Source organism: Narcine bancroftii, chromosome 9 (genome assembly GCF_036971445.1).
Source record: "Narcine bancroftii isolate sNarBan1 chromosome 9, sNarBan1.hap1, whole genome shotgun sequence".
Taxonomy (NCBI): Eukaryota; Metazoa; Chordata; class Chondrichthyes; order Torpediniformes; family Narcinidae; genus Narcine; species Narcine bancroftii.
This window is the reverse complement of record NC_091477.1, coordinates 80,227,993-80,247,504: the sequence shown is the minus strand read 5'-3', so window position 1 is coordinate 80,247,504 and position 19,512 is coordinate 80,227,993. Positions and strand designations below refer to the sequence as shown.

The 19,512-nt window shown below is 42.3% G+C and overlaps 1 long non-coding RNA gene across 1 annotated transcript; it reads left to right on the top strand.

Annotated features, from left to right (window-relative positions):
* Positions 1-10,190: 10,190 nt before the first annotated feature.
* Positions 10,191-10,820, top strand: LOC138742993 (uncharacterized). Its single transcript, XR_011344580.1, has 2 exons — positions 10,191-10,396; positions 10,504-10,820. It is a non-coding gene; the product is annotated as an uncharacterized lncRNA (long non-coding RNA).
* The last annotated feature ends 8,692 nt before the right edge of the window (positions 10,821-19,512 follow it).

Here is a 19,512-nt window from a genome sequence, read left to right as displayed (position 1 = left end):
CTTCCCTTCCCCTTTCCTGTTCTCCTCCCTCCTTTCCCCCTCTATTCACCTAGCCATCCTTCCTCCCCTTGATCACTGCTGACCCCTCCTTCCCTTCTATCTCCCTCCATCTAGCACCTCCTGCCTTTGCAATTACACCTCCCCCTCCCCTTCAGTTCGGACACCTGCCAACATTTTTCCATACCTTTACGCAGGGTTTTAACCCGAAATGTCGGTTATGCATTTTTACCTTTGTGATATAAAGGACACTGCTTGACCTGCTGAGTTTCTCCAGCATCGTGTTTTTACTTCAACCAGTGTGTCTGCAGACGTTTGTGTTTTACTTTTGATCTGCAGAGTGCTTTTTAAGTTTCAAAATAAACTTTATTCACAATAAAAATAGATACCAAGAAAAACAGTGACGTCCTTTCACATTCGTAGCATCATATTTTAATAAATATTCTTGTACTACACATAGTAGTGTTAACCCTTTATCTGACTTTACTACAGTATCTGTAGTCATGGTACCTCGCTGATTGTAGACTGCTTACCACTTCACACTGAGAGTGAATTTCAATTCAACAGTGCTTTATCAAATTCAATTTTGGCACAATTTATATTGGTGTAAAACAGATCTAATTGCTTTTTATGGAGAGGGAAGTAGGGTGGGTCACTGAATTAACATTGGCTATTTCATACTATCATTCAAAGCTGAAATTCCACCAATATGGGCAAGTGTTAGTAAATCCACCTTCCTTCCCCAATCCACAGTGGAACATGGGAGTCTACATTAGGACTGCTGCAGGAGTGAGCTGTTATTGACCCTCTGATTGTTGGTCCTTAGCTGAAATTGTAACTGCAGCATTGACAATATGACAGCCGGTACTCACTTTCGAGATCACCTGAGTCTGTGCTGTGGCCAGGGATGGAATGATTGATGCCAGAACTTGAGGGAATGGTGGTTACGCCAGGAGTGAGGGTCATGGAGGATGGTGGCGCATACATGCCAACAAAATTAACACTTTAAGTAAATTGCATTTGTTACTACTTTACTTAACGAGGAAGAAGAGCTCGGAGCAGATTTTAGACAAGTGAACGAATGGAATGAAACAAGAAAGACGGGAAAAGAGGAGAACCTGGTGGACAGAGACAGGATAGATACAACAGCAGTAAAATATCACAGATAAACAAGTAAATTTGGAACATTAGAGATCAATTCCTCATTCGCTTAAGAGCTAGATCTATAAATGTGATAGAAAATCACATAGACCAGAAAATGAGGCTCTGGAGACACAATTACAGGTAAAAAAAAACACATATTAAATGCTAGAAGAATTCAGTCAGTCTCGCAGTGTCCATAGGAGATAAAGGTAATATTACTGATGTTTCAGGCCTGAGCCCTTCTTCAAGGCATAAACAAAAAGTAGGCAGACGTCAATAAAGACTGAGAGAGAAAGGTGGAAGAATAGGAGGGGAAGGATCTGGTGGTAGGATCATGTAAGAGGCAGTGGAAATGGTGGAGGAGGATATGTTGGACACAGAGGCTGGTGACAAGGGGAATCCTGTCCTTGTAGCAAATGGGGCAGAGGGGACCAGGGCAGATATGCAGGTAGTGGAGGATATGCAGGTGAGGGAGTTAATGGTGGTAGAGGGAAAGCTACATTGTTTGAAGAGGGAGGACATCTCTGATGATCTGGCATAGATGACATCATCCTAGGAACAGAGGAAATGAGAGAAAGGAATGGAATCCTTACAGGGTAGAGGGTGGGAGGAGGTGTAGTTGAGGTAGCTGTGTGAGTTGGTGGGCTTGTAGAAGATATCTGTCGATGGTTTGTCACCTGAGAGGGAGACAGGGAGATTGAGAAAAGGGAGAGCGTTGCTGGAGATGGACGAAGAGAATATGAGGTCAGGGTGGAAGTTGACAGCAAAGTGGATGAAGTAGACGAGCTCATCGTGGGTACATGAGGCAGCACCAATGTAGTTGTCGACGTAGCAGAGGAAGCGTTGAGGGGCCTTGACTGTGTTCACTCCACAATTACAGATTAGAATGAAACATCCCATTTAATCAGGGTACACAGATAGCTAGGATCAGACTGGACTGGTGTACTTGCTGTGTTTATTGGGTGCACAGGAAATGGAGCTGAGATGCACCCTGGACTTGCAGTTATGGACTGCAGAATGCCAAACTTTTTCTCTAATGTCGTCTTTCTTTATTCTACTCCATCATAGGTCGATACAGCACTGTACAGGGAAGAGATGTCTCTCTCTCTCTCTCTCTCTCTATCAAACCAGGGCAAAAACAGCACCTTCTGGATATGGAAGGGTATACCCACCCTTCCATCCAATCAAAGATTCCATAAACATCCAGAGTTCAGGATGGATACAAAGACCCTGCTGCACTATCTTGTTGATTTCCTGTTTCCATTTCTCCATCCCTTCTATCTCTCTCTATCTTTCCATTTGGACCTCTTTTCCCTATCTCTTTCTCCTTCTTCATCCATCCTATTTAACCACCTATTTCAGAACCAATGAAAATCAGTTCACAAAGTTCTGTACCTAGAGCAAATGGACATTTAATTCTAAGTCCAATTTATCATGCATTCTACATTACATGAGAGACATTTAGAGACAAAGAAACACACAATGGCAGATGGACAAAGAGAAAGGAAAGATCCATTTGCCTGGTGTATTTGCCGAGCACCACCAGATCGTGTGAATTATCTTGGTGTACTGTGTATGCTCAGCCTGACAAGGAATTGCAGACTGGTCCTCTGAGTGCAGCATTGTTCAGATACAAAGACCAGGGCGGGATTAAGCTAGTGCGGGGCCTGCAGCGTATGTTATAAAGGGGCTCTAAATTTAAAAAAAAGCACATAAATATTAATACATCTAGTAGTTTAAAAGAGAGAATGAAAAGGGCAAGTAGGATACCAAGTGGCAGAGGAAGCTAAATTCGGAGGAGAGAGATGAACTCAAAGTGATAAATCATTGCAAATGCAACTTTACACATTTTATGAATGGATACAAACTTATGCAGATGAAGTAAGATTCAAGGGGAGTTGACCGGGCAAAAAGGAGAGGTGGCAAGGTGAAGGACAAAGAGTTTTCAGCTGAATATCTGGTGGTGGGCAATAGAAACCCCAGCAAAGGGGTTGTCAAATGCCCTGCAAGTGGCTGGAGACCTGCCTGGCCATCGGTACTAGTGCCCATCCCTGCGGTATCATGCAGACCTCCTGCTCTTGCTCCAGGCTCGAAAGCGAAGGCCAGCCCACTGAAATGTTGGGGTTGAATAAAAAGGGAGACAGTTGCTTGAAAGATGGTGTCTACTTGGAGTATTGCATCAAGAACCCCAAGGACAGCATTGATACAGATTTCCCCTGTAAATGAACGTAACAGCCATGGTGTTGAATCACAAGCAAGGGGTATCTTAGCTTGATGTTTTAGTTCGAAATACCGTGACCTGTTCTTAAAATTAGCTGCTGCATTTTTTTTACACGCATTAGTAAAGAAACGTTTATCAGTGGACTTTAACTGCAGATCCTATGCCAATAATCATATAACCATATAACCACTTACAGCACAGAACAGGCCAGTTTGGCCTTAGTAGTCCATGCCGTAACAAATCCCCACCCTCCTAGTCCCACTGATCAGCACCCGGTCCATACCCCTCCAGTCCTCTCCTCTCCATGTAACGATCCAGTCTATCCTTAAATGTAACCAATGATCCCGCCTCAACCACGTCTGCCGGAAGCTCATTCCACGTCCCTACCACCCTTTGCGTAAAGAAATTTCCGCTCATGTTCCCCTTATAATTCTCCCCTCCAATCTTAAACCATGTCCTCTAGTTTGAATCTCCCCCACTCTTAAATGAAAAAGCCTATGCACATTTACTCTGTCTGTCCCTTTTAAAATCTTAAACACCTCTATCAAGTCCCCCCTCAATCTTTTACACTCCAGAGAAAAAGACTTAGTCTGCACAACCTTTCCCTGCAACTCAAACCTCGCTACTCTGCTTCTTCATTCTGCACTTGATTTGCCATCCCTCTCTCACTAGATTCCTTTTGTCACTTCTCTTTCTTTCCTCCTGTAGGTTTTTCTCTCTTTTTTTTCCCCTCTCTCCTTCTATCTATTTGTCTTTCTAACCAGCTTTTTGATTTGCTTTCAGAAAATGATTAAAAGGCCATGTTGGATTCCAGACAGCATCACCATTAAAAGTCCATCTGAGAATTGTGGTCAATCTTTTTTTAAAATTAAGTGGATGATGTGGTTAATAAACAAAGTATGGCCACCCTGATATATGATAAAACATAGACAATTTTTAACTAGGCCTGTCTTAAGAAAGCTTGCAGAGGGATCTGGACCGGCTGGAAAAATGGACTGATGGAATTTAATGCAAACAAGGGCGAGGTCTTGCATTTTGGAAGGACAAGCCAAGAAAGGACATACACAGTAAATGGTAGAGTAGCAGAACAGACACATAATTTCCTGAAAGTGGTGTCACAGGCGAATAGGGTTGTAAAAAGATCTTTTGGCATATTTGTGGTAAACCACTGTATATATGGTATAGCTCTTGCAGACTGTGCATGTGCTCCTTCCATTGACACCTGAATAAAGGCGACTGTGCCACAGCTCACTTCTCAGTCCAGGTCAGTTGACCAGAATGGATGTTCCCCCAATCTGTTGTTAATGAAAGCCTATCAGTTTCTATATAAATTCTAGTCTTTTGGAGTATTGATGGTGCATCAATATTGGCCTTCACAAATCAAAGTATTGAGAATAGGAGTTGGGATGTTATGGTAAAATTGTACAATCCATTCATTGGTGAGACCAAATTTGGAGCATTGTGTGCTGTTTTGGTCACATAATGACAGGAAAGATATCAATAAGATGGAAAGAGTGCAGAGAAGATTTACTAGGATGTTGCCTGGACTTCGAGTTATAGTGAAAGGTTAACCAGGTTAGGACTTTGTTCCCTGGGGCATTGAAGAATGAGGGGAGATGTTATAGATTTAAAATTATGATGGGGTCTAGTCAAAGTAAATGTATGTCTGCTTTTTCTACTGAGGGTAGGTGAGCACGGGTTAAGGGGGAAAGGTTTAGAGAGAATATTTGGGGGAACCTTTTCACACAGAAAGTGGTGGGAAGATGGAGTGAGTTGCAAGCTGAAATGGTGAATACAGACTCAATTTTAATTTTTAAGAAGAATTTGGATGTGCATATGGATTGGAGGGACATGGACGTCTATAGTCAAGCTGCAGGTCAGTGGGACAAGGTAGAATCATAATTCAGCACATACTAGAAGGGCTAAAAGGTCTGTTTCTGTGTTGTATTGTTCTATGGTTCTAACTCACTAGTTTCACCTATAACTCTCAAATAGTTAGCTTGAACTCTTCACCTTGAAGTTGTTCCCCCATTGATATTCTGCTTATATAGATGATCAAATCTAACAGTAAAACTGTTAGAGTGATAGAAAGGAAAGCTTTCCTTTGCCACTTCAAATTACAAATGTCTTGACTCCTTGGCACCATTGGTTACTTGCAAACAACTTCTTCTATTCTCCAGAAGACAGAACCTCAGTTGATAACGTATGTGAATGACTTGGATGTGGATGTGGGAAGCATTGTCAGTAACTTCGTGGATGAAGTTTGGCAGGGCTGCTGATAGAGTGGAAGTTAATCTTAAGTTGCAGAGATATATTGATGTAAAAGTAAAGGTTCCAGTATTGTAATATTACATTTAGAATGTAACATATATGAAATTCTTTAATTTTTGTCTACTGTAAGTCAGACAGAGAGACACCATTTATCCAGCGCCCCTCACAGAAACCTATTCAGGCTATTATGCTTCTGTTGGTAAAATGGGCAGAAAAACGGCAGGTAGAATTTAATCCATATAAATGTGAGGTGACGCAGTTTGGGGATGCAAATGAGGTTAGGTCATGCACTGTGAATGGTAGGGTTTTAGAAAGTATTGTGGGTCAGAGATACCTCGGAATATTTTCATAAATCCTTGAAACTGGCAACACAAGCAGATAATATGAATTACAAAGAAAATATTGGTCTGAATTAGTTGGGGCATTGAATACAGAAGTAGGGAGGCTACATTTAAATGTAGACATTCAGCACGGAAACAAGACTTCCAGCCCACAAGCCCATGCTCTCCAAATGCCCCAATTAATCTTACATCCTCATACATTTTGAAAGGTGGGAGGAAACCGGAGCATCCGGAGGAAACCCACACAGACATGGGGAGAACGTACAGACTCCTTTTAGGTAGCACTGGATTGGAACATGGGACGTTGGCACTGAAGTAGCTTTGCACTAACAGCTACACGAACCAATGCCACCCTCACAATGCTTACTGTGTAGAAGTCGATACCTTGGGCCCCTATTTCAGGCCCAAAAATCTGATATTTTTCATGATTACATGTAAAAGTCAACCCCCTATTTTTGGCCCTGGCCACCCACCCACTGGAGCTCCTGAGGCCCCAACCACTGCCTCTCACCAAGGACCCGGACGCCCACCCACTGAAGCTCCTGACGCTCCAAATGCCAACTTACAACCCAGCCCTGGCTACTTGCCTACCTATCTGAGCTCTCAACCCGGTCCCCAGCCATCAGAACTCCCAACGCATTGAACCATCCAGGTACCTACCACGGTCAAATGTAGTATGCGTGTAATAGTGAACCCTCTAAATTTTACCCTAAAATTGGACAACAAAAGGCAACTATTGCACAATTATATACAGGAACATATGCACTTATGCTAGAACAGACCTCAGCTGGAGTACTGTATGCGGATCTGGTCACCATGCTACAAGAAGGATGTGATAATGCAAGAGAGGGTACAAAGGAGATTCACCAGGATGTTGTCTGTAAACAAACAGTTTAGTTATGACTGGAGAAACTATGTCTGTTCTCCATGGAGCAGAGAAGGTTAGGAGGGAAATATTTAAGGTATATAAAATTATGAAGATAGGGTAGAGAGCAGGAAACTTTCCCCATATCAGAAAGTGGATAAAACTAGATGACAGGGTAATTAGGGTAAATCGGGGGAAGAGATTTAGAAAAGATATTTGAAGGGGATCTTCTTCATCCAGCATAGCCTGAGAGAAATGGTTGAAGTAGGGTCACTCTCGGCTTTTAGGAACTGTGTAGATGAGCACTTTAATGCACTAGGCCTAGAAGTCTATGAATTGAGTGATGGGATTAACAAGGGTGCTCCCTGGTTGTCATGAGCGTGTTGGGCCTGGATGGTTGCATGGAGTATAATTCTATGACCCTATAAGAACCTTAGCTGTAAATGCTTATGAATTCTGGATCATTGTTAGGGTGAATAAAAAATCTGAAGAAGATCAATGTGTCCACGGCTAGCAATGCAGCAGAAGTCTTTGAGGTGATGAAAAGAATATCAGGCCCGATGGGATCACAGAGAGATGAGTCTGGGCACAAGGGTTCCAATCACACATAACTTTTATTAACACACGGGAAACAAACAGGGGAGAACATTAAACAGTACATAATTATTAATTCACATAAGCGACGATACAGAGATTCACCTCGGACATCAGATAGACCCCGACAATGGTAAACCTATATTTGAGATGCATCACCCTCTGTAAACAAGGACTCTTGCACATGCTCCCAGTTCCCTAATCAACAGGAGGTGCAGCTCCACTGCAAGTATTGATCTTTCACAATAATACGGCTCAGCTTCAGTATAGTGCACACCTTGCCCGTGACCCTTTGGGCAATGTCCACAGTAGCGACGTGGCATGGAGCAGTGCCCAGAGCTTTAAACACGAAACAGAGGGAGTGAAAATGCTCTGTGCTGGCGCTAAATACAGTGCTGCTGTAATCTGTGCTGCTAACCAATGCTGATCCTCGGTGATTTCAATTCGCTAATGGCAAGGTGTGCGCTAATTAACGGCCAGAGTTCAACCTTGACTGACAGGTGATGTGACTTCCAAGTAAGTCTCGGAAGGGGAGGAGAACAGGAAAGGGGGGAGGGGGAAGAGGAGAGCTGGTTACCATAAATTGGAAAAGTCGATGTTAACACCATCTGGCTGGAGAGAGCTCAGACAGAAAATCATGTGTTGTTCCTCCAATTTGCAGGTGGTCATGGTGAGATATTACATGAGGCCATGGGCAGACATGCGAGTATGGTGACCACATTTCCTCCTACTCCTTTGATCGGACGTCTGCCAACATTTTTCCATACCTTGATGAAGGGCTCTAGTTGAAACATAGGTTATGTATTTTTACCTTTGCTATATAAAGGACACTGCTTGACCTGCTGAGTTTCTCCAGCATTGGCCACTCGCAATATACACATTCCAGAGAGGCAGGGAGGCCATGCTTCCACATCACACAACATTGATGGACATACTGCTTGTAAACAGGTTATTCTGGTGTCCCAAACTGACCTGCTTCTACTTTGCTGTTGTTTAGAATGGCATTCCTGAAGACTGCCCAGCAGCGCACCAATCTTGCTGAAGTGAAACAAACATTCGATCCTCTGTCTTGGAGGTCTCCAACCATTTGGCATCAATGTCAACTTCTCCAATTTTCATTCACTCTCTCCCATAGTCTTTCTCTTTTCCTCATCCCTCTGTCACCTTTCATCCAACTCCCTCTTCTGATTTCAGATTTATTGTCAGAGAACATACATGACATCACATAAAACCCTGAAATTCTTTTTTATCTGCAGGCAAGGCAGAATGACCACTTATTGGTAATGCAAAAACAAACTGTGCACAATATACATATGTAAGTAAATTAAAAATGTAAACAGATAAATAAATGTAAATAAAACTGCGCAATGCAAAGAGAACAAAAAAAAATCAATAAGGTGCAAAAGAAAAGAGCCCTTAAATGAGTCCCTGATTGAGTTTGTTGTTGAGGAATCTGACGATGGAGGGGAAGCAGCTGTTCCTGAACTGGTGATGTGAGTCGTGTGGCACCTACACCTCTTTCCTGATGGTAGCAGGGAGAACAGAGCATGATCCTTGATGATAGCTGCTGCTCTCCGACAGCCGTGTTCCCTTGATGGTGGGGAGAGTTTTGTGTGTGATGTCCTGGGCTGTGTCCACATATGCTCAGGGGTACTGGTGTTTCCATACCAGACCATGATCCATCCGGTCGGCACTTTCAACCACACGTTTGAGGGGATTTGCCAGGGCTTCTGATGTCATACCCAACCTCCGCAATTTTCTATCACCTATTAGAAAGCTATCTTTCTTAGCTCTTTGTCCTCTCCCCTGATCACTTCTCAGCTTCTTTCTCACCTGTGCCCATCTATTGACTTTTACCTGTTAGCGTGTGTTTCCACCCTTCCCCACCTCCCTCCACCTTTTATCTTCAGGCATTTGCCTGCTTTTTTGCACTCCTGAAGAAGGACTCGGGCTTGAAATGTCAACTGCCTTATACTTCCCATGGATGCTGCGGGAACTGCTGTTTCTCCTGCACTTTTGTATACTGCACTTCAATGATCTTTCTTTTATTCTAGTACTTCTCCCTGAATCGTTGCAGCATTTGCTCCATTGGCAGATACATTCTCATTGTAGTATGGAGACTAAAACTGTGTATAATACTCCAAGTACAGCCTCCTCCAAGGTCCTAAACAATTATGATGGCATTTCCTTACTCTTGCACTGAAATTCTCATGCAATAAACGCTGATGCACCATTTGCCTTCTTAATCACCTACTGCACCTATACGTTGTAAATTAGAGACTCATGCATAAACACACAAAGGTTTATTTGAACACCTTTGGCTTGGCTTCGCGGACGAAGATTTATGGAGGGGTATGTCCACGTCTGCTGCAGGCTCGTTGGTGACTGACAAGTCCGATGCGGGACAGGCAGGCATGGTTGCAGCGGTTGCAAGGGAAAATTGGTGAGTTGGGGTTGGGTGTTGGGTTTTTCCTCCTTTGTCTTTTGTCAGTGAGGTGGGTTCTGCGGTCTTCTTCAAAGGAGGTTGCTGCCCGCCGAACTGTGAAGCGCCAAGATGCACGGTTGGAGGCGATATCAGCCCTCTGGCGGTGGTCAATGGGGCAGGCACCAAGAGATTTCTTTAAGCAGTCCTTGTACATCAATACCACCTAATTTCTCATCACATCCTGTCCTTTTCACAGAGATTGCAATCTTATCTACACAGTTCTGTGAATCATGTTTTTCTGTTCACCACATTTGGTTTCAGGTTTGGGATGAAGCTCATAGATAGATCAGAGACATTTGCCATCAAATAAATAATTCTCATCTCTAAACATAGTCTGAAAGATAAAAATGGATCTCCACAAGAACACCTGAAATGATTATAAATGTGACACAATGGAAACTCATTCGAAACAAAACAGGATCTCACCAAACACCACCTCAGTTAGTTTGAAACGTTCACCAGTAATGGTATTTCTGAAGGTAAGTTTCCAGCATTTCCTTGGGATATAGAAATTCAAAATGTGTAAAAATCTATTAAGTATCTGATTGAATTGATATTAATCTTCAGTTTTATATTTTTTTCACAGGAAAGCAGTTTTTATTTCTGGTGTAAAACACATTCCATTGGCCAGGCTTTCATTACCTACATAATGGATAATCATGCATTAAAATACTGGTGATGATGTTTGGAGTTTTACGCAACATCAAATACAATACTGAGATTCTTTTTTCCTGCGGGCATGGCAGAATTACCACTAATTGGTAGTGCAAAAAATAAATTGTACACAGCATAAAACATGTAAACAAAGAACTGTAATCAGATAACCAATGTAAACAAACTGACTGTGAAATACAGAGAGAACAAAAAGAAAATCAATAAAGTGCACAAGTAAGAGTTCTTAAATGAGTTCTCTGATTGAGTTTGCCATTGAGGAGTTTGATGGTGGAGGGGTAGCAGGTGTTCCTGAAACTGATAGTATGAGTCTTGTGGCACCTGTACCTCTTTCCTGATGGTAGCAATGAGAACAGAGAGTGTGCTGGGTGGTGTGGATCTTTGATGATTGCTGCTGCACTCCATTGGCAGCAATCCCTGTAGACATACTCAACAGTGAGGGTTTATTTTGCCTGTGATGACCTGGCTGTGTCCATTACCTTTTTAAGGGCTTTTTGCTCAGGGGCATTGGTGTTTCCATACCAGACCATAATGCAGCTGGACAGCACACTTTCCACCACACCTCTGTAGAAATTTGTCAGGGTTTCTGATGTCATATGAAACTTCTGCCATCTCCTGAGCAAGTAGAGGTGCTGACGTGCTTTCTTCATGATGCCATTGGTGTGTTGGGTCCAGGAAAGTTCCTCTGAGATAGTGACTCCCAAGAACTTAAATTGCTCACCCTCTCCACCTCTGATCCCCCAATGATCTCTGATTTTCCCTTTCTAAAGTTCATAATCAGCTCCTTGGTTTTGATGACATTGAGTGTGAGATTGCTGTTGGTGCTCCATTCAGCCAAGTTTTCAATCTTCCTCCTGTATGCTGACTCATCACCTTTCTTCATACAACCACTGCCATGGTATCGTTGGCAAATTTTTAGATGGTGCTATTGTCATACCAGGACACACAGTCATAGATATAAAGTGAGTAGAGCAAGGGCTAAGAACACAGCCCTGTACTGTTGGATATTGTCACTGATTGTGATCAGGATGTGATGAAATTCAGGATCCAGTTGCTCATCGGGGTGTTGAGTCATCTGTCTTGAAATTTGCTGATCAATTTTGAGGGGACGATGGTGTTAAATGCTGTACTGTAATCAATAAAGCACACCCTGATGTATGCATCTTTGCTGTCCAGGTATTCCAGGTCTTTGTGTAGAGCCAGTGAGATGGCATCCACCGTAGACCTGTTATTACAATAGGGGAACTGGAATGTATGTCACTATGTCATTGTAAGATGATTTCTCAGTGAGGAATATTCTATGAACAGTTTTGGCCAATGCTAGTCTTATGAAATTACAATAGTTCATGGCCAAACATTTTTGACCTGTCTTTCTTCTATATATTGTACATTATGACACAAATTAGAATCTGAACTGGGCAGACTAAAACAAAAAGAACCACAAAAGATTAATGGCCATTAAGAGCATTTACTTAATATCCTTTCCTCATCATTTATGTAAGACACAGGACAGACATAGAATCAAAAGATAGGAGATGCTGCAGCATGTTATTTATTGGCAATTTTGCAGCAGATTTAAAAATAGCTGCTAGAAAACTAAGCAGCCATTTAACAAGAAAGTTTTTAAATTCTAAACCATAATGTTTATGTATCCAATGCAATTGAAGTTACCTGAAATTAAGTTTCTGTAAAGAAAATCGGGGAGTTTTCGCATAAAGTCCATGAATTTTCTTCCAGTTCCATCATGTTTTGACTCAGAATGAAGCTCATGAAACACCCCTGAGAAAAATTCCAATCTGACACTATTTGAACATGTATCATCTATCCATTAAGAATCAACCAAGCTCAGACCACCAATATTGGACCACTACAACTATTTCAGTGGGCTACACCATATAACCATATAACCATATAACTTATAGCACAGAACAAGCCAGTTCGGCCCTACTAGTCCATGCTGTAACAAATCCCCACCCTCCTAGTCCCACTGACCAGCACCTGGTCCATACCCCTCCAGTCCTCTCCTCTCCATGTAACTATCCAGTCTATCCTTAAATGTAACCAATGATCCCGCCTCAACCACGTGTCGGAAGCTCATTCCACATCCCTACCAGCCTTTGCGTAAAGAAATTTCCCCTCATGTATGTTCCCCTTATAATTTTCCCCCTTCAATCTTAAACCATGCCCTCTAGTTTGAATCTCCCCCACTCTTAATTGAAAAAGCCTATCCACATTTACTCTGTCTGCCCCTTTTAAAATCTTAAACACCTCTATCAAGTCCCCCCTCAATCTTCTACACTCCAGAGAAAAAAGCCCTAGTCTTCACAACCTTTCCCTGTAACTCAAACCTTGAAATCCTGTCAACATTCTCGTGAACCTTTTCTGCACTCTCTCTATTTTGTTTATACCCTTCCTATAATTTGGTAACCAAAACTGTACACAATACTCCAAATTTGGCCTCACCAATGCCTTGTACAATTTCATCATAGCCTTCCTACTCTTGAATTCTATACTCCGATTTATGAAGGCCAACATTCCAAATGCCTTCTTCACCACACCATCTACCTGAGTATCAGCCTTGAGGGTACTATTTACCATCACTCCTAAATCCCTTTGTTGCTCTGCACATCTCAATAGCCTACCATTTAATGCATATGACCTATTTAGATTTGCCTTTCCAAAATGTAACACCTCACATTTATCTGTATTAAATTCCATCAACCATTTCTCAGCCCACACCTCTAGCCTTCCTAAATCACCTTTTAATCTAAGGTAATCTTCCTCACTGTCCACAACACCACCAATCTTTGTATCATCTGCAAACTTGCTTATCCAATTCTCCACCCCTACTTCCAGATTGTTAATATATATAATAAACAATAGTTGTCCCAGGATCGATCCCTGAGGAACTCCACTAGTCATCGGCCTCCAATTGGACAAACAATTTTCTACCACTACTCTCTGACACCTCCCATCCAACCATTGCTGAATCCATTTCACTACCTCCTTATTTATATCTAATGCCTCCACTTTTTTTCCTAACCTCCTGTGGGGAACTTTGTCAAAAGCTTTACTAAAGTCTAAATAGACAACATCCACAGCTTTCCCTTCATCAACCTTTTTTGTAACCCCCTCGAAAAACTCAATCAGGTTTGTCAAGCATGATCTACCCCTGACAAAACCATGCTGATTACTCCCTATCAATCCCTGTACCTTCAAATATTTGTAAATACCATCCCTCAGAACACTTTCCATCAACTTACCCACCACAGACGTCAGACTCACGGGCCTATAATTCCCAAGTTTACATTTGGACCCTTTCTTAAAAAGCAGAACCACATGCACCACCCTCCAATCCTTTGGCACTACCCGCGTGACCAGTGACATCCTAAATATCTCTGTTTATGGCACCACTATCTGTCCACAAGCCTCCCTGAGTGTCCTTGGGAATATTTTGTCCGGTCCCGGAGATTTATCCACTTTTATCTTTTTCAACACAGCCATCACTACCTCCTCAGTTATCCTTATATGCTTCATGACCTCCCCACTATTTTTCTTTACTTCAACTAGTTCAATATTTTTTTCCCTAGTGAATACCGAGGCAAAGAAATCATTCAAAATTTCCCCCATTTCCTCTGTCTTCTCACTCAGCCTACCCTCGCTATCAACAAGGGGTCCAATTTTATCCCTCACTAATCTTTTACTTTTAATGTACCTATAGAAACCCTTTGGATTTATTTTTACTCTGTCTGCCAAAGCCACTTTGTGCCTTTTTTTGGCCTTCCTAATTTCTTTCTTAAGATTGCTACTACACTCCTTGTAGTCCTCCTTCAAATTCTCAGCTCCTTGCTCTTTATACCTCTTGTACACCTCCCTTTTTCTCCTAACCAAATTTCCAATATTCCTCGAAAACCAAGCCTCCCTATGACTTCCAGCCTTTCCTTTGATCCTCACTGGGACATATCTACTCTGTACCCTCAAAATTTCTTTTTTGAATATCCTCCATTTTTCATTTACATCCTTACCTGAAAATATCCTGTCCCACTCAAAACTCCCCAAATCCCTTCTTATTCCTTCGAAATTTGCTCTTCTCCAATCCAGAATCTCAACTTTAGGCAATCCTTGCTCTTCCCTAAAACTACCCGAAAACTAACAGAGTTATGATCACTAGACCCAATTTGTTCTCCAACATTAATGTCCAATACCTGACCTAGCTCATTCCCTAACAGGAGATCTAGTATTACACCGTTCCCAGTCAGTTCTTCTACTAATTGATTTAGAAAACAATCTTGAACACATTTAACGAACTCTAGCCCATCCAGCCCTCTAACTGTATGGGTATCCCAATCAATGTGAGGGAATTTAAAATCTCCCATGATCACTACTTTATGATTCACACACATATACGTTATCTCCCTACAAATTTGTTCCTCTAATTTTCTTGGCCCATTTGGTGGTCTGTAATACACTCCTATTAGCACCCTCATGCCTCCTTCACCCCTCAATTCCACCCAAACAGCCTCACTGGACAATCCCTCCAGACCATCCTGCCACCTCACGGCAGTAATGTCCTCCTTAACAAGCAGAGCAACTCCTCGCCCTTTTTTACCCCTTGATCTATCACATCTAAAACAAATGTATCCTGGAATATTAAGTTGCCAGTCCTGCCCCTCCTGTAGCCAGGTCTCACTAATTTCCACAATATCATGACCCCAAGTATCTGTCCATGCTCTAAGCTCATCTACCTTGTTCACTATGCTTCTTGCATTAAAATATATGCATTTCAGAGAATGACCCTCACCTATATTCTCTTTTCTACCTTTTACCCTAATCTCAATCCTACCTTTGTTATCGTTATTATTCCTATCTAGGTGGCCATGCTCCCTTGACACTGCTCTCACACTCTGTTCCCCACCCCCCTGCCAAACTAGTTTAAACCTTCCCCCACAGTTCTAGCAAATCTGCTTGCCAGCACATTGGTCCCCCTCCAGTTCAAGTGGAGTCCATCCCTTTTGTACAGGTCCGACCTTCCCCAGAAGAGATCCCAATGATCCAGAAATCTTATCCCTTGCCCCCTGCACCATCTCTTTAGCCACACATTCATCCTCCACATCCTCCTATTTCTACCCTCACTAGCGCGTGGCACCGGCAGCAATCCAGAGATTACTACCTTGGAGGTCCTGTTTTTTAACTTCCTACCTAATTCCACATAATCCTGTTTCAGGACCTCATCCCCACTTCTAACTAAGTCATTGGTTCCCACATGGACTACGACTTCTGGCTGTTCTCCTTCCTCTTGCAGAATGCTATGAACTCGATCAGAGATATCCCTGACCCTGGCACCAGGGAGGCAACAGACCAACCTGGATCCCCGATCTCATCCCACAAACCTTCTATCTGTCCCTCTGACTAATGAGTCCCCAACTACAAGTATCCTGTTCTTATCCCTCCTTCCCTTCTGAACCTCAGGGGCAGCCCCTGTGCCAGAGACTTGATCCCCACGACTCGTCCCCGTTAGGCTGTTCCCCCCAGCAGTATCCAATGCCGAATACATGTTGCTGAGTAGCACTTCCACAGGGGTATTCTGCACAGGCACTCTCCCTCCTTTCCTCACAGTCACCCAATTCCCTGACTCCTGCCTTCTAGGGGTGACTGTCTCCCTGTAACTCTTCTCTATCACTGCCTCTGCTTCCCTTATGATCCTCAGTTCATCCAATTGCAGCTCAAGCTCCCTAACACGGTCACTCATTAAACAGCAGAAAGAAATTTCAGGGAGAGTGAGGGCAAAACTATGGAGGGACTTGCAAAAGTAATTGAAAATGAGGTGCATTCAGATGCATGGTAATTCTGTAAGTTAAGTTCTTAAGTATTTATTTCAAGAGAACATGGAAATAGCAACAGGCCAGCTACTACATAATGCATATGTAGCATCAGTCAAAGTAGCTGTGGGTGAACTTTGATGTAAACTGTAGAGTATAAATAAAGCTGTGCTTTGTATATTTTGTTAACTGGTGGGTTCGCTGCCTGAAAGACTTCAATCCACTGCAAAGAATGTTGTGCAACTGAAGACTTATAAGTTCTCTGTTTCTTTATCATTGTCGTAGAATTAAGACAAATTATTGATAATGGGGAATAAATATGAATGAGCTCATGACAACAATGGCAAGAAAATTTTCAACTTTCACATTTTACTTTGAAAGATACCTTCACATTATGTAAGTCTAACAGTCTGAACAGGCATCATATAGGCCCAAAATCACCCCTATCAAAAGCAGGTGGCACAGTTTGTGTAGCGATTAGCATAACGCCTTTACAGCGCCAGCAATCGGGACTGGGGTTCGAATCTCACACTGTCTGTAAGGAGATTGTACATTCTCCTCGTCTCTGCATGGGTTTTCTCTGGGGGCTCCTGTTTCCTCCCACCATTTGTAGGTTAATTGGGTGTAAATTGGGCTGCACAGACTCGTGGGCCAATATGGCTTGTTACTGTGCAGTATGTCTAAATTTAATAAATATATAAATAACAGGGATACTGACAGTTGACAAAGTCATAAAGGTCCCATTCAAGACCATGCCCGTATTATCCTTGACTTGTTTAAAAATATCTGTGTTCTTCAGCACATGATTCAGAAATAATTAAAAATTGTAAAAGCAAAATAGAATAAAACAACCCAAATGAATAAAAACAATTTCAACAAAATTAAAATTGGATGACAATATCTTGACATGAAAACCATTAGTTTCGATGTTGAAACCTCCAATCGAGATTTATTACCAGGATTGGGCTGCATGAATGAATCTCTTCTGATTCATTGTTTCAGATGGTCCTTTGAAAACAGAATCCTTCCCAGTTCACAACTTAGTAGATGCCTCCATCTATTGATAGATTTTCATATTGCATCATGTCCATCAAACAATTTCAAGTTCGTTTATTAATGTCTGATTGCAGAAATATAATCTGATATAACAGCATCTCTCCAGATTATATGACGCACAAAAAACACACACAGGATGCGGAACATAATGATCACTTAGATATTCAATTTTTTTTTTCATTTAATTTTTTAAAAATTTAGACGTACAGCATGGTAACAGGCCAATTTGGCCCATGAGCCCATGCCACCTAATTTACACCCAACCTCTTCCACTGTGCCCAAGACGGTGACCCCTGAGCTTGGCAGCATACAACAAGGGGTAGCAGACTCCAGAGGAGCCGTGGACAGTGGCAAGGCACCAGGAACAGGGAGAATGCCCCTACAGGATGGAGACCATGGCAGTGGACCAGTGAGGGGCTTAGGGGCTGAAGGACACACACAAGCTGTGGGGTGCTTGTGACCTATAGTTGAAGGACTCCCACAGACTGCAGGCTATTGGACTCTGGCTCATTGGACCAGCTATCGAAACCGCGATTCGAGGATGCTGAGTAGAAGGAGAGATCACAAAGGGCCTTGGCATCCCGAATGAGCTCATCTCACTTTTTATTTTGCTGAATCAACAAATGTGTCTTTTTCCAAATGCAAAATACTACAAATGCTGGAAACCTGAAGTAAAATTTTTAAATGTTGTTAACACTTTGTGGGTCAGGCAGCAACTGTAGAGAAGGAACCAAGGTTAATAACTTATCTATAGGAGTAGAATGGTTTATCTGCCTCACCTCTCCCCATATAACCTGCTTATTGTTAATATGGGTACTTAGATTTTAAGGCATGTTTACCTCCCATCTGGAATGATAGTGATCGTGGTTGCAATGCAACTAGCAATGCCTTATCATTTGATTAGGCTTGGCTGCCAGCAGGGGCTGACACAGAGCAGGAGACACACAGTATGCAGATCCGTAATGGAGACTTGCAGCCTCATGGCCTGCCTCACAGTGCTGTTTACAACTTTAAAGCAAAGAACCTTTTCCTTCATCCATGTGTTGTCTTAAGAACTCATACATATGAATACAAGATGAATCACCAGCTTTCTTCAATCTCTCTCTTTTCTCCTTTTATAGTGGTCTTTCAAAGTTTCCAGGTAATGGAGGAAAGTACCTTCATGGATAACTCAAATAATGCAATATATCAGGGTAAACATGCTAAACACCATTAAAAATGCTGTGCAGTGCTTTCTTAACAGTTTATTATTTTTAATACTAATCAGTTGCATTTATTTAATCAAGTAGTTTGCCTTCTTTCCTCATTTTGTCTGTGGCATGGACAAAAGTAATTTAACATTAAGGATGTGGAATCTTGTTTTTCCACATAATCAAGTTGTCTCTCACCACAGGTGGGTTGCTATGGGAAATGTTTGAGCCTGCCGCAACATACATTTCTCATCTCCTCCTCTCTTGCATGCCACTTCCTGTCCACATGCCAGCTGAAGGTTGTCATTGTCAGGAAGTAAACCACGTCCCAACTCATGGTAATCTATCAACCTCTGGCCACTCAATTTTTCTCATCAATATCTTCACCTCCATCTGCTTGCTACACAATTCCTGGCAGGCCAGCCACTGACGTGTCTTCCTTGTTTTCATTTTTATTACCACTCATTTCAGGAAAGATTCTGTTCCACAGCCTGACGTACACGATTAATTCCACCACACTCTAGAGTCTGCTCACTTCAGAGACTTCATCCAGAACATTTGGCTTCTCTAAAAAGAGTTCCAGTCACCCCTGCCTCTTCAGTAACGAACTTTGTAACAGTGCAAATCCCGCTTAACGTGGCCAATTACTCCCTGGCCAGATGATTCAATTGCAGGTCAAATGTGTGCCAAAATGTTTGACCAAGTGCATAAGAAGTGTTATCTGAGAATTAGATGGGCCTTTTCCATTAGTGAGACAGCCCTGGAACTGATGCTGCAGAGGAAGTGAGGAAGCAAACTTCTTGTCAGACCACTATTTGAAATGTACAATTTGCCCATGCCAATTCCCTCCTTGTTAGA